The following is a 13,111-nucleotide window of genomic DNA, read 5'->3' on the forward strand; positions in this document are numbered from 1 at the left end:
ATCAAATTGGCATCAACCAAGTGTCAGATGAGGTGGCATCCCAGTCACCACTTCTCCAATTGGATTGGTCCACCTCAGCATGTCCAGATTCAATGTACCTAACTCATGGGGGGTGGCACAAACTTCGATGTACCTACCCCAACTATCTATTGGTCGAATTTTCCAGAGAAGACATGTGTCTTAAAGATATAATTTTATCATTGGTCAAGCATTAATGTTATGTAATGGTTGTAACAAACCCTAATTGGGGTTTTCATTATTGAATCTTGGCCATTGATCTCAAATGGATCTGAGCCATCGAATTGTATTCAAGGCACTATATAAGCCCCGACTCTTCATTTTGTAAAGGCAGTTAATAGAAGACAGATAGAGAGTAGTTAGAAGGTGATTAGCTAGTTGATAGAATAGTAATTAGAGTAGAGTAGAGAGAGAAGGCAAAGATTGTTGCCAAGATGTTGTTGTAACAGACTTGTAAAACTTCATTGAAGAAATGGTGAAATTTATGGGTCGATTCGACAATTTGCATGGTCTCTATATTTCTCATATTTGATTTCATGTTATTAGATGAGTGGAAGAAATGTGCTTGATTAATGGTGAAATTCGTATATCCATACTACTAGCAGTTTGTTGATTGCAGACTTGCCTTGTGTAGTCAACTGGAATCATTCAGCTTAAGCTTAACTTCAATTGTCGCTTCTTCATTGATATGCATCAACCTGATGGTGTCTATGCCTGTAGTGATGATTTGAACACCATAAAGCTTTCCTTCGAAGATCGCACTAACCTTGTGGAGATGGTCCTGGGATGTCAAAACAAGACTTAGTTAGAATTTCATCAAAGATCATTCATTGCTCTTACATTCTTAGTGTTAGGATTAGATCCTTTCCTCGCCCTCGTCTTTTTTCCTTTTTTTTCAAATCTAAGGCAGTAAAATCCTGTGTTCCAGCAATATTCAAAGCAAATCAGAAGTTCAGTCATCAAGTGTAAGTCCCCTTGTGATTCCAGCAAATCACATCAACGACCACTGGTGCTTGTCCACACGTAGAGATCCTACAGCGAAGAACCTTGAAGTCATTCTGATTGATCCTTTTGCGATATCTTCAGCATTCAAAGACTTTACTCAAGAGAGGATAAGGTACCATTTGGGTATTTCATTCTGTGTTTGGCAGTGTACAAAATACACGTCAACAGGTTGGTCGCTGGGACGAGACGCGGGGATACCTCTGGGTTACCAAAAAAAAAAAAAACCAATGATGCAGGTGGACGAACTGAAGACAACATCTAATTGAGGAGAATGCCTCATGATCTGGCTGACAAAGAGGAGGTTATGTTCCATGCCTGGAACATAGTAGACATCAAGAAAAATTAAATTTCTACCTCCGGAGTGAATCTGGACATTGCCCTTACCAACAACTGTGTACTCTTCTCCTCCTCCGAAGATTACTGAATCCGAGAATGGTTCAAATTTTGTAAACCAATCCCGACGATGAGTAAAATGCCGCAAAGCCCCTAAATCAGTATACTAGGCAAAAGAGTATTGGATTTGCTGTTATCTTGGCCATAAAAGCATAGAATGCAGATTCTTTCTGCTCAAAGTGCTCTGCGACATTTGCCTTCTGTTGAGACCCTCTCTGCTTCTTTTGTTGAGAAGCCAATCAAATTCGACACTCGGCCTTCATATGACCAAACTTATGACAATAATTGCACTGAATGTTCTTCTTCTTCTTCTTGTACTAAGAAGAACCAAAGCCTTTCGACTGAGAAGATGGAGCCTTCCCTTTGTTCTTAGCAGAAGATTTGGCAGAGAACGCTTCCTCGGTGTAGGTGGAACTAGTACTACTTCCAAACTATTGTAGCCACCGATCTTGCTGTAAAAGCTTGTTACAAAGATCGGGAAACTTCAAATCGACGTCAGTGGAAGTGATATTGAGCGTTTCGATGAAATGCTCATAAGATATGGGCAAACTCTTCAAAGTGATAACAACCATGTCCTCTTCCTCCATTGTGCGACCAATCGCCTCAAGTTGGTCATGGATGTCCTTGATCTTTGTCAAGTGATCCTGCAAAAGTGTCCTCTTGACCATCATTATCGAAAAGAGCATGTTCTTCAAATGATCCCATATCTCCTTCGCAGTTTTTCCGGACAGTACTTGAGGTAGCTGCTCATCGATGGCAGAGAGTTTAATGAGCTTGACCGCTTCTCGGTTGCGCTCATCCCATTTGTCTTGATCTTTCCGGCAGTAGTTGGACATTGAGACATGCCCAAAACAACTGAACCAAGACATCGGTACTCAAAAATTGTCAACATGCGCTGCTTCCAAGTGTCGTAGTTGCAGTCGTTGAATTTTTGGCTACTTTAGAGCATAATGTTTGTCAGAGAAGCCATCAAGTACCCCAAGGTTGAACTGGTGAAGGCACGAATTCCAATGCACGAAAACCAGCAAATGAAATCAGAGGGCTTTTAAAAAAATTCTACAAGTTGGATTCTAAGGCAAAAACTGAAACCCTAGCACGGCAGATATTTTTTAGGAGTCCCAAAAAAACTGATGACGACCCAGAAAACTTTATGAAAAAACCCAGCTGATAGTTTTTTGAAAAAAAATTCAAAAAACTCTAGCCACAAAAAAAGACTGAGGGTTCGAAAACCCTAGACGGCTGTAAAAGATTCTTAAGTTTGGAAAACCCTTGCCACGGCCGCAGAAATCCTAGTCGGGGCTGTAACAAAAAACCGCGGGTTTGCAAGAATAAACCGCAAAATGCACAGAGAATAGAGAAAACGAGAACAAGGAATCACGCTTGAACAAAAAAACGGCCAGCAATTTGTATAGAGAAGAACAAACCACGAACACACAGAGGGCAGACACGTCGCGCGGGAATACATAATATAGTCGTCGCCACAAAACAAAACATTAGATTGCGCGAAAGAAAAATCGCGATATTTGGAGAGAGGTCGCAATTTATGCCGAAAAGAGGCGCAGATGGTGGTAAAAACGCGAGTGGAGTCACCAAAAACGCGAACAAGAGATCGTGATTGTTACAAACCGCAATCCAAAACAGGCACGAATGTCGCATGGGAAGGGATGGCACCACGAACAGACCCTTGAGCCACGACCACACACAAGCACCTGACAGGTAGCAGAAAACTCTAGTCGAGTTTTTGAAAAAAGCACGAAAAAATTCTTTATGAAAAAATTTCACTAAATAAAAATTTAGGATTATAAAAAAATTTTGCCTGTGCTCTAATACCATGTGAAAATCAGAGATTCACTGGTAAAATACAATGTTTATTAGCTGAGAAAAGATTACAATATATAGGAATTACAAAACACTGTAGATATTAATGGAATCAACTACTTCTAACTACTTGCTACTGTAGACATTTAAGATGTCTAACAGCTAATTACATTATTGACCATTAACAGAATAAAAAAATATTATTCTAACAAACTGGCAGGGAAAAACAAGGGGAAATCTAATGGTTGAAAATGGTTCGATCATCTTGCATGATCCTTCACTACTATGAACCGTAGATCTGGAAAAACGGCTTGTTATTTTCAAGTAAAGAAACACCTTCGGTGTAAAAATGCTTCCAAGTAGTCAATTCCAGAATTGCTTAAGTTCTGATTTTTTGCTTGCAAATCTTGAATTTAAGTCCTAAAATCAGAATTTCAGGCTTTAAATGGCAATTCCAGGAATTGAAATATGCACTTGACAATATTTAACAATAAAATTCCTCACAAGTGACTCTTGAAAAAGTGCAGATTTTAAATCAGATTGCTGAATGTTTTGCTTTAAAGTTCAATTCCTCTCCCTTGGTAGAAGATGATTTGGGCTTTGATCTTTGATCAGCCCTCTTTAATTTCCTCTTCCAACAATTTTTTTCCTTCAACTTCGCCTCTCAATGCTTGGCAAAACTTGCTTGAGTTTTGAATTCCACTAATGCTGGCTTCGATTTATTTTCCTCTTCCTTATGCGATCTTAAAATGCTCTCCTTGGTGCTAGTTTACTTAAGCAGACTTGAATTTGATTTTAAGCACTTTCTCCTTGTTTTATATGACTTGAAATCAAGGATCGCACCCTTCAACTCTCTCTTCTAGCTGACTTGCTTAATAAAAAGGGTTTTTATTTGCTTGTAATTAATCAAACTTCACCTTTGTTTTGCGATTACTGATCAAGTCGGCATCCCTTCAAGCGGTTTCACAATTAAATAATGTGTAGCGCTTAAGTTTATATTGCAAATAAAGGGTGGAAATTTGTCTTGAAGGAGGAAAGGGTGGAAAATCGCACCCCACGAGGAAGGTTTGCTTTTGTTCAAGTTTGCTTTTAAATCACCTTAAATTGCACAAATGTAGAGAGTGGAAAAACGCTATGCACTAGGAAGGTGTGGAAAATTGGGATGCACAAGTACGGTTTTCATCTTGAAAGCTCATTAGCTTTTATCTGGAAATTGACCACGCACGAGGAAGGTGCAGAATTTTACTAGGAAGAAGGTTTTGCTTCTTTAAAATTTTCGTTCAAGGCTTGATCCAAAATGGCAATGGAAAATCGCACTCTACTAGGAAGGTTTGATTCAATGCCTTAGAATTTTATCTTCTTCCATTCATTGTTCTAATTAGCAAGGGTGGAAAATCGCCATGTAGGAGGAAGGAGTGGAAAATGACCACGCACGAGGAAGATTTTGATTTCCATGTTTTTCCACCTTCCTTGATCCATTTTTTACTTGTATTGCTCATCTTTGCTTGAAGAAAAGAAATTCGACCTCTAGGAGGAAGGAGTGGAAAATGACCATGCACGAGGAAGATTTAGAATTCCTTGTTTTTTGACCTTCATCATTCCACTTATCAACAAATTTTCATCTAGAGTGGAAAATCAACCTCTAGGAAGAAGATTTCACCCCTACTCAATTCCTTCTCTTAAAATTTCTCAATTACTCAAAGGAAGATTTTTACCTTCACAAAATTTTGCCTTGAAAATTTTGACAACACATGAGGAAGATTTTTACCTTCACCAAAGTTTGCCTTGAAAATTTCTTCTTGGACTGGAAAATCAACCTCCACTTGGAAGATTTCATTTCCTTCATATTTTGCACTCAATTTCCAAGAGTGGAAATTCGACATGCAGAAGGAAATTTCCAATTTTTGCCAACTAAACTTCATCGCTCAACACCTGATTCCATCAAAAGGGTGGAAAATCAACCCTTGGAGGGAAATTTCTAATTTTGCTCACCTTGAGCACCCCTGACAATCTTGCAACATGACAACTTGACAACATATCTACAAAATTGACAACATTTGACAAAATTTTCAACATTGTGTTTTCGCTTCTACCCTTCAATCTTGAGGACCCTAGCTCAAAGATAGCTCAAATTACCAACTTCTGAAAGTGAATTGCTCTGGAGATCAAAATTTACTGATAAAACCCTAAAAAGAACTTGACGCCTAAGCAAAAAAAATAGGGGGTCCTCATTTGCAATGGGGCAGTGTGAGAAAAAAGTCACTACTGTGCATGGCTTCAATAGAGCAAGAGACAAGTGCAACTCGGCTATGGAATGAATACATGCCTCTCTTACCATGGACTGAAGCTTATCTCTTGGCAAATCTCATATATGATGCTTACTGTTAGCTCCCATAAGCTTCGCTTTCTGCTTTCACCTTCATGATTATGTATTGAAACTGAACAGTAGAGCAATTTGTACTGTAAACCAATGAAAACAATTATTAAACATTTCTTAAACCTTAGCCAGGAAGGAGTAATTTAAGGAATTATTATTACAATCATTATAGCCACAAGGAGACGTGAGGGTACAACAATTACATAGGGGTGGCATTCTAAATCGCAGTATGTGCTACATTAGTAAGGGGACAGCCACAACATATACAAAAATGGTCACTAAACAACGAGGAGGGAAATGTATTTCTTGTCCCTACACTAGTGTTTCCAGCCTACCGTTATTTACTATGTCACTGGTTTAACTAAATGCTAATTTAGTGCAGATAACTACCAAGTCTGTACTATAATAACAGATTATCTCAAGCAAATCAGACAATAATATCAAAAAAAACTTGATGCTGTTACAAATGAATCACAATGTTCATAAATTATAAGCAATGTCATAGTTTGCTCCTTGGTCTTACCTGGACTCTTTCGTACTTTGAGCATACAGGTAACGGCTTCTGACAAATAGAGGACCAGCTAATGCCATAACAATAAACTACCCACCCCTTGAAAGCCTTTTTGCCCTTAACGAGTCCAGCTTAAAGAGGTTGAAAATCTACTAACTTGTATCCTCTAGTAGTTTATGAACAACTTAGTAAAATACAACTTGATACTTCTCTGTTGTTTTTTTTGTCTAAAAAACTGATTAATTAGATAGGTGTATTGGATCAACATCTTCCACATTCGTATTAGGAAAGAACAATAAACCAACATAATGTGCCATGGATTGTGAGGGCAAGAGTTTGTCACAGGTAGTCTGCAGGAAAAAGGGGTTTTGGGAATTGTCCTCATCCTAGATCTGTTAGTACTGATCATGATGCAAGTGCTTTCCATTCCGTGTCAGCCATGAGGAAGGGTAAGTTTCCCAACTAAGTTATCAGTTCAGGTGCAGGATCAGACTTCAGCTACACTTATAGCACTTTAGCCCCCATAATTGAAAACACAGTTGATAGTGATAAAGATAATTAATAATTCTAATAATGAAACCATTTATTAATCAGGTGTAAAAAAACATTTGACCTTATTCAAGTCGTATGTTGGATGTTACAGATACTCTTGCTATATATTTGAAGTCAAGGCCAGTTGCCCCACTTATGATATAGGGTCATCTAATGTCTATGAGCACATAATAATGTTGGGGAATAATTTTTTAAATTAATCATTAGGTGTGAAATGATAATTAGGGACTAAGACAGAGCCAATTTGATAAGTCCAAATAAAAATTACATAAAACATCAAATTGACAATAAATAGCAAGCCCAAGAGAATGAGGTTCTTGGCATATGAGGAGGCATTATCCTCAAAACAATGGAACGAAATCACAATTAATTTAGTTGCTTATTGAATTCAGTAACAATCCCTACACAAGAATTCACTAAATTAAAAGTAAAGAAATGCCAACCAATCCAATTAAATGACAAAATAGTTTAGATCTACTGACATCCAAGAAAAACTATATTGAAAATGAAGGGATCATCATCATGGGAATGGGAAGGGAAAAATAAGGCATCATTAACATTCTGTAAAAAGTATTCAAGCATTATGGTATCATGATTGAAAGCCCTAAGCACTACATAACTGCCCATCATCCTATTTCCCAGCTACATTAGAACAAAATCCAACAAACCCATCACACTAATATACAGCATAGCAGCATCCCACACATCCTACCATGCCATGTTCCTCTTTTTGCACTTCTTCAATGCCTCCACAACTGTTTGCATTGCCAATTTCAATTTCTTCATCAACCAAAAGGTACTCAAGATAGAAAGGTTTTGCACTAACCAAACTCGTTCCCCATCCCATCTCTCTTCCAAACCCATCTCGTTTTGTATAGAAATGATATCAAAAATGAAGGAATTGGTAACTTACTATTTGCCAAATATTCAAATGCCCTAATGTAGGAACCTTGTTAGATGAAGGAGGTTCTCGCTCTATCTCGACATGAATGTCAAAAAACATCTATCCAACTTTGGGGGCTAGTAAGATATTGATGAAAAATGCTCATAAAAGAAGAAAAAATCCTTCTTTGACCAATGCTGATGCGAACTCCCCTCTCCCAAAGTTTGTTCTTCTTTTGTTCAGTCTACAATGGTTAGAGCACACATTAATAGATGGTTCTCCTATGTAGACATAGAAGACAGGATTATGAGTGTTTGGGGGCTAGAACTACATATCTTTACTCTTCCTAAGGGTTTCTTAATTCTACATCTCCCCTCAAATGAAGAAAAGCCAAAGTGTTGTTGATGTGTTCAGCAATAACAGATCATGATGGTTTTTTCACCTTGGAAGTTGTACCTTGTCTATCCTCTTTACCAAACTCCCTTATCTACAAATTGGGTTCAGTCTATGTTCCCCAAAGTTTCAAGGACGAGGATGGGGATGGTAGGGAACAGCGAGACATGTTTCTAATATGAGGGTCCTTTTGGGCCATTTTTTTAGGGGATGGCAGTGGATGGCTGCTAAAAAATACGGAAATTTTACAAATTTATAAAGAAATTTCAAATATTCATAACATTGATAAAGCATACATATTCTATAAGAATTATAACAAAATATCCAAAGGCTCCAAGTTTCAACTATAAAATGACAAGTTTCAATTGGAGCTTGAGCTTGAATCACCGATAGTATAAGGAGCTGTCTTAGGCAAAGCAATCCCAAGTCCCAGAGTCTCCAAAATGTTTCAAGGGCGAGGATTGGGGTCCCCAGGAAAGGGACACATCCCCGAGGAGAATTGAGTTCAATTACATCCCCTAGAATTTGGTGTCAACTGTTTCAAAGAAGATTGGAGTTGATCTTAGCAAGTTGGTGTAGGTCTGTATCAAAATTGGAGCTTGAGCTTGAATCACCGATAGTATAAGGAGTTGTCTTAGGCAAAGCAATCCGAAGTCCCAGAGTCTCCAAAATGTTTCAAGGACGAGGATTGGGGTACCCAGGAAAGGCACACATACCCGAGGAGCATTGAGTTCAATTACATCCCCTAGAATTTGGTGTCAACTGTTTCAAAGAAGATTGGAGTTGATCTTAGCAAGTTGGTGGAAGAAAACCCTAAAATAACCAATAAATGCCATACAATGTATGCCAATTTAAGAAATTGAAAGACCCAAAACTACCACTCCCAAAACATGTTATTCCCTCTTCCCCTCGAGGGATGTTAGTTTGAGAGGCTGATTATGAAAGCCTCCCTTCTCGGTGCTAGAGATGTCATAAGGTTGGGTATATTGATTGATCTTGTAGACTGACTTTTTGCAAGCAACTACCTAGTGCTAAACTTGGCAAGAAGGCTAGGAAGCCTAAAGATGTTTCTAAGGTGCAAACGGCATCTTTTTCTTATAAAAATCATGGTGGTTTTTTTTCAACCTTCCACCCCTCTGCAAATCTTTCCTCAAACTATGACACAGGCCTTCATCTAGTTCTGAGGTTGTTTATGATGTCCTCCTTGGTATTTTGCACAAAACAAGGAAGTTTTTTCTGATCCCAATGCAAGAGCATTGCCTAAAGAAAACTATTATGTCCCCTTTTTGAAAAAGGAATTAATAATAAAATTAAAATATAAAAAAATAAATATAATATATTACAATTAAAATTTAATTGAGTTTGATGAAGGGTCAAAAGGCATGAAGTGAAGATTTGCGACTCCTTCAAAAATGTGATGTAAAAGGGAGAAGGGTTCATTTGAAAGGGTATATGAAGAAAGGAAGGAAAGAAGAATGAAGCATGGGAATCAAGGAAACATTAATGGAAGAAGAAAGGAATGAGAAGAAAATAAGTGACTCTTTCAAAGGGCACAAATGATGAAGGCTTGTACTCTTTCAAAGGGTGGTAGTTGTGAAAAAGTGTGACTATTTCAAAGGGCAGACTGATGAAGGGTTGTAATCTTTCAAAGGGAGGTAATTGTGACAGATTGTGACTCTTTCAAAGGACAGAAATTATGAAGGGTTCTACTCTTTCAAAGGGTGGTTAATGTAAAATGTTGTGACCCTTGGAAAGGGCATATATGATGAAGAGGTGTCACTCTCCCTCGCATTGTAAGATATAAAGGGGAGAAGGTTACATTTGAGGAGGACATCCATGGAAGATCATTTTGGAAATTAATTTATTACTCTCAAAGGCAAAAATGAAAAATGGTGACTCAATTCTTATGAGAGGTGGTGACTCTTCCACCAATAAAGTGTAAAGGAGAAATTGTTCCAAGCTATCAAGGATCACTTATCAAATCAAATGCCTCACCTTGACAAACAAGAAACCCAATTGATAACTCCACAACAAAGAGTGTTCAAATGGTAACAATTGTGAAATGTGTGACCCTTGCAAAGAGCATACATGATGAAGAGGTGTCACTCTCCCTCACATTGTAAGATATAAAGGGGAGAAGGTTACATTTGAGGAGGACATCCACAGAAGATCATTTTGGAAACTAATTTATTATTCTAAAAGGCAAAAATGAAAAGTTGTGACTCAATTCTTATGAAAGGTGGTGACTCTTTCACCAATAAAGTATAAAGGAGAAATTGTTCCAAGCTATCAAGGATCACTTATCAAATCAAATGCCTCACCTTGACAGACAAGAAACCCAATTGATAACCCTTTGCATATCTTTCTCTAGTGGTTGTTGTCATGAAGGTTGCTTGTGAAGATATTTCTCCCCAATGCTGCACATCTCAAAAACCATAAACCTTCAGATCCTTCCATTTTTGTCAATAAGTGGGGTCTTAGAACATTAGTGTTTAATATTATAGTAAAGTGTCTCAGAGGTTTTCCATCCTCACAAGATGATGATCTGAAGCATCCATAATTTCTGGTGTTTAACTGCCTAATTACTATATAATTCACTGATGGGAACTGCAACTATATCCAGCCAAAATTATTTAATTCCATCATTTGTGTAATATAACCCCCTATTTTTTTGGAACATTTTGCCGAATAAAATGATTGCATAGCAACTGGAAATTGAAAGTTTGCTGACTGGAAACTCAAATTTAATTTTTTCAATAATTTAAACACATACTTCTCAATGCTAATGAATTTTTTGATACCTTGAAGCAACAAAAGATTATGAAATATAAATACATTGAAACTAGCAGTCCATAGGACTGCAGTACCTCAATATGGAGCAATTACTTGATTTAACAGACATGTAGCAGCAATTTATTGAAAAGAACACTCTACAGTCCACTGGAATTATGTGTTTCACAGTCTTTGTGAGGTATAATAAAGAACTCAACATTACAGTTCCTTTGTCTCATAAAGAACTCAACATTAGGACTGAAACATACTCAGAAGTTTCTGCAACAACAAGCTCCAAGGGCATCAATGGGAAAATCCACACTCCCAAAGGGAAGTTGCCTATAACCAATCAGACTTAACACCAGCTTACTTAAATGATAAACAATCATTCCCAAGGCACAAAATTAAACTTACTAGCTATAGCTATCTAGGCACTGTCATGTACAGAGACGATTAGTAGAGAAATTCAAATGACCTTCTTCCACCACCCGAAATGCCAAGAAACACCTGCTGACACTTCTACTCACATATGCACCTCAAAAGGTGATATTTTGCAATCATTAATAGCAGGTTTAACCCTTAAAAAAATCCCTCACATGCTACCCAGCAGCTATATGGCCCTTTCCAAGTGAGCGGCTTGAAAATCAAATGTGGACAAACTCTTGCAAAGAACCAATGCAAGAGAAATCCAATGCAAAAATACCCATAAAGATTAAAAAATCAATCTTGAAGATATGAGCAAACATGAATTCCAGGCAGGCTGGAAATGTACAACCAGCACAAGAAAAGATACCTAAAAGTTGCAAGTTTGAGGCAATTCAAAAAACCACTAATCACATCAAAATCTGCAATCCCAATTCAAAATACTTCATATATCTTCATCTTCATCAAACCCTTATCAACAAACTTCAAGCAAACACTAAAAACTCTATCCAAAAATCAACAACCAGCTAGGGTGGATCTTGCACCACCAAAACCAAGTCAATTGTATAGGGTTTTCATCCTCAACAATATTTGAAAGAACTCTCTACGTTCATTTCAACAGCATCTCATTATGTGTGCACAAGCATTATATAGACTTGAAGGGAGAAATTAGGGTAAAGTTGAATATTCAAATATAATATTGCATAGAAAAAGGCCCCTAAATGACTTTTAAAACACAACTCCCCAGCTAGGCGTCCCCTTTTTGAGACAATATAAAATATTTATCACTTTAAGTTAATAAAATTAAAGTCACTTTTCGAACACTTAAGTGAGAAATACAAAAACATTATTTCCCATCACCTTAGAAACTCCACTACAGCACTAAAAAAGAGAACACTTCACATAGAAGTGGAGAGGAACTGATATCGAGGCCTAGTGCCCAAAACATATGCTGTCGAAACACGCTGAAACTACAAGCATGAGCTCCCCACAAAACTCTTAATCCCTTAACCAACTCTGAATAGCCTACGGAAACCCGTGAATAGGCTAATGGGAAGCACAACTGACTAGGTGTGAGAATGGAACATTCAGTATCTAACTGAAACAAAACTGACAATGCTAACTGGGAACTAATTTACCTAGTTCCAGATGAAGACTGAAGACTTGGTCTGAAATATGACTTATCTGTCAACAGGACCTTTATGTCCTAACTACTTGCTGACAGAAACTTCATTAAGCACTCAGATTTAAAAGGGTACATAACAAGTCCTCCCTCCTTGAATTCACTTTCCCTCAAGCATACACAGCTAGGTGATCTAGGATGACAGACAATTCTCAAGCAGGATCATACAACACTTTCTACAATGCCTGTTGATGTTACCTCACCTTTAGCCCAACAGTTTTTCTTCTTTGTTGCACTGAAGATTTCTTCCAGTGACTCAATGAGGTCAACATGTTTGCCAAAGACACTTGAGAACAATTCATCAAGTGGATGAGATAAAGTCTTGGTTTTAAAATCTAAAATTCAAATTTTAAAATCACTCTGGCATTTTAACTGCCCAGTTACCATCTCATTCCTTGATGAGGACTGCAACTATGTCACTCAATGGTAGTTAATTCCACCATGAGTGACAACTAACTGAATATCTAACTGAAACAAAACTAGCAATACTGAGTGGGAACTGATTCACCTTATTCCAGCTGAAGACTGAACACTCAGTCCTATATCTAAGTTACCTGCCAACAGGGCCTTTATTTCCTAACTACTTGCTGACCGAAACTCCATTCAGCATTCAGATAAGAAAAGGCACATTACAAGTTAGTTATATGCATATTGGAAATTTTAATCCTGGTGTTCCACGAGGAGATGGTGATTGGTGCAAATAATCGTTACAGATGCTATGGCCACAAATATGCACGTTAAATTATTGAGCAAACAATGAAAATAAAATATCTGCAACGTTTA

The 13,111-nt window shown here is 37.6% G+C and overlaps 1 protein-coding gene across 3 annotated transcripts in view; it reads right to left on the reverse strand.

The window, feature by feature from the left end:
* The window catches only part of LOC131048703 (zinc finger CCCH domain-containing protein 63), an 80,110-nt gene that overhangs the window by 35,498 nt on the left and 31,501 nt on the right, over nt 1–13,111 (reverse strand). The window lies entirely within an intron of this gene.

This window comes from Cryptomeria japonica, chromosome 11 (genome assembly GCF_030272615.1).
Source record: "Cryptomeria japonica chromosome 11, Sugi_1.0, whole genome shotgun sequence".
Lineage (NCBI taxonomy): Eukaryota > Viridiplantae > Streptophyta > Pinopsida > Cupressales > Cupressaceae > Cryptomeria > Cryptomeria japonica.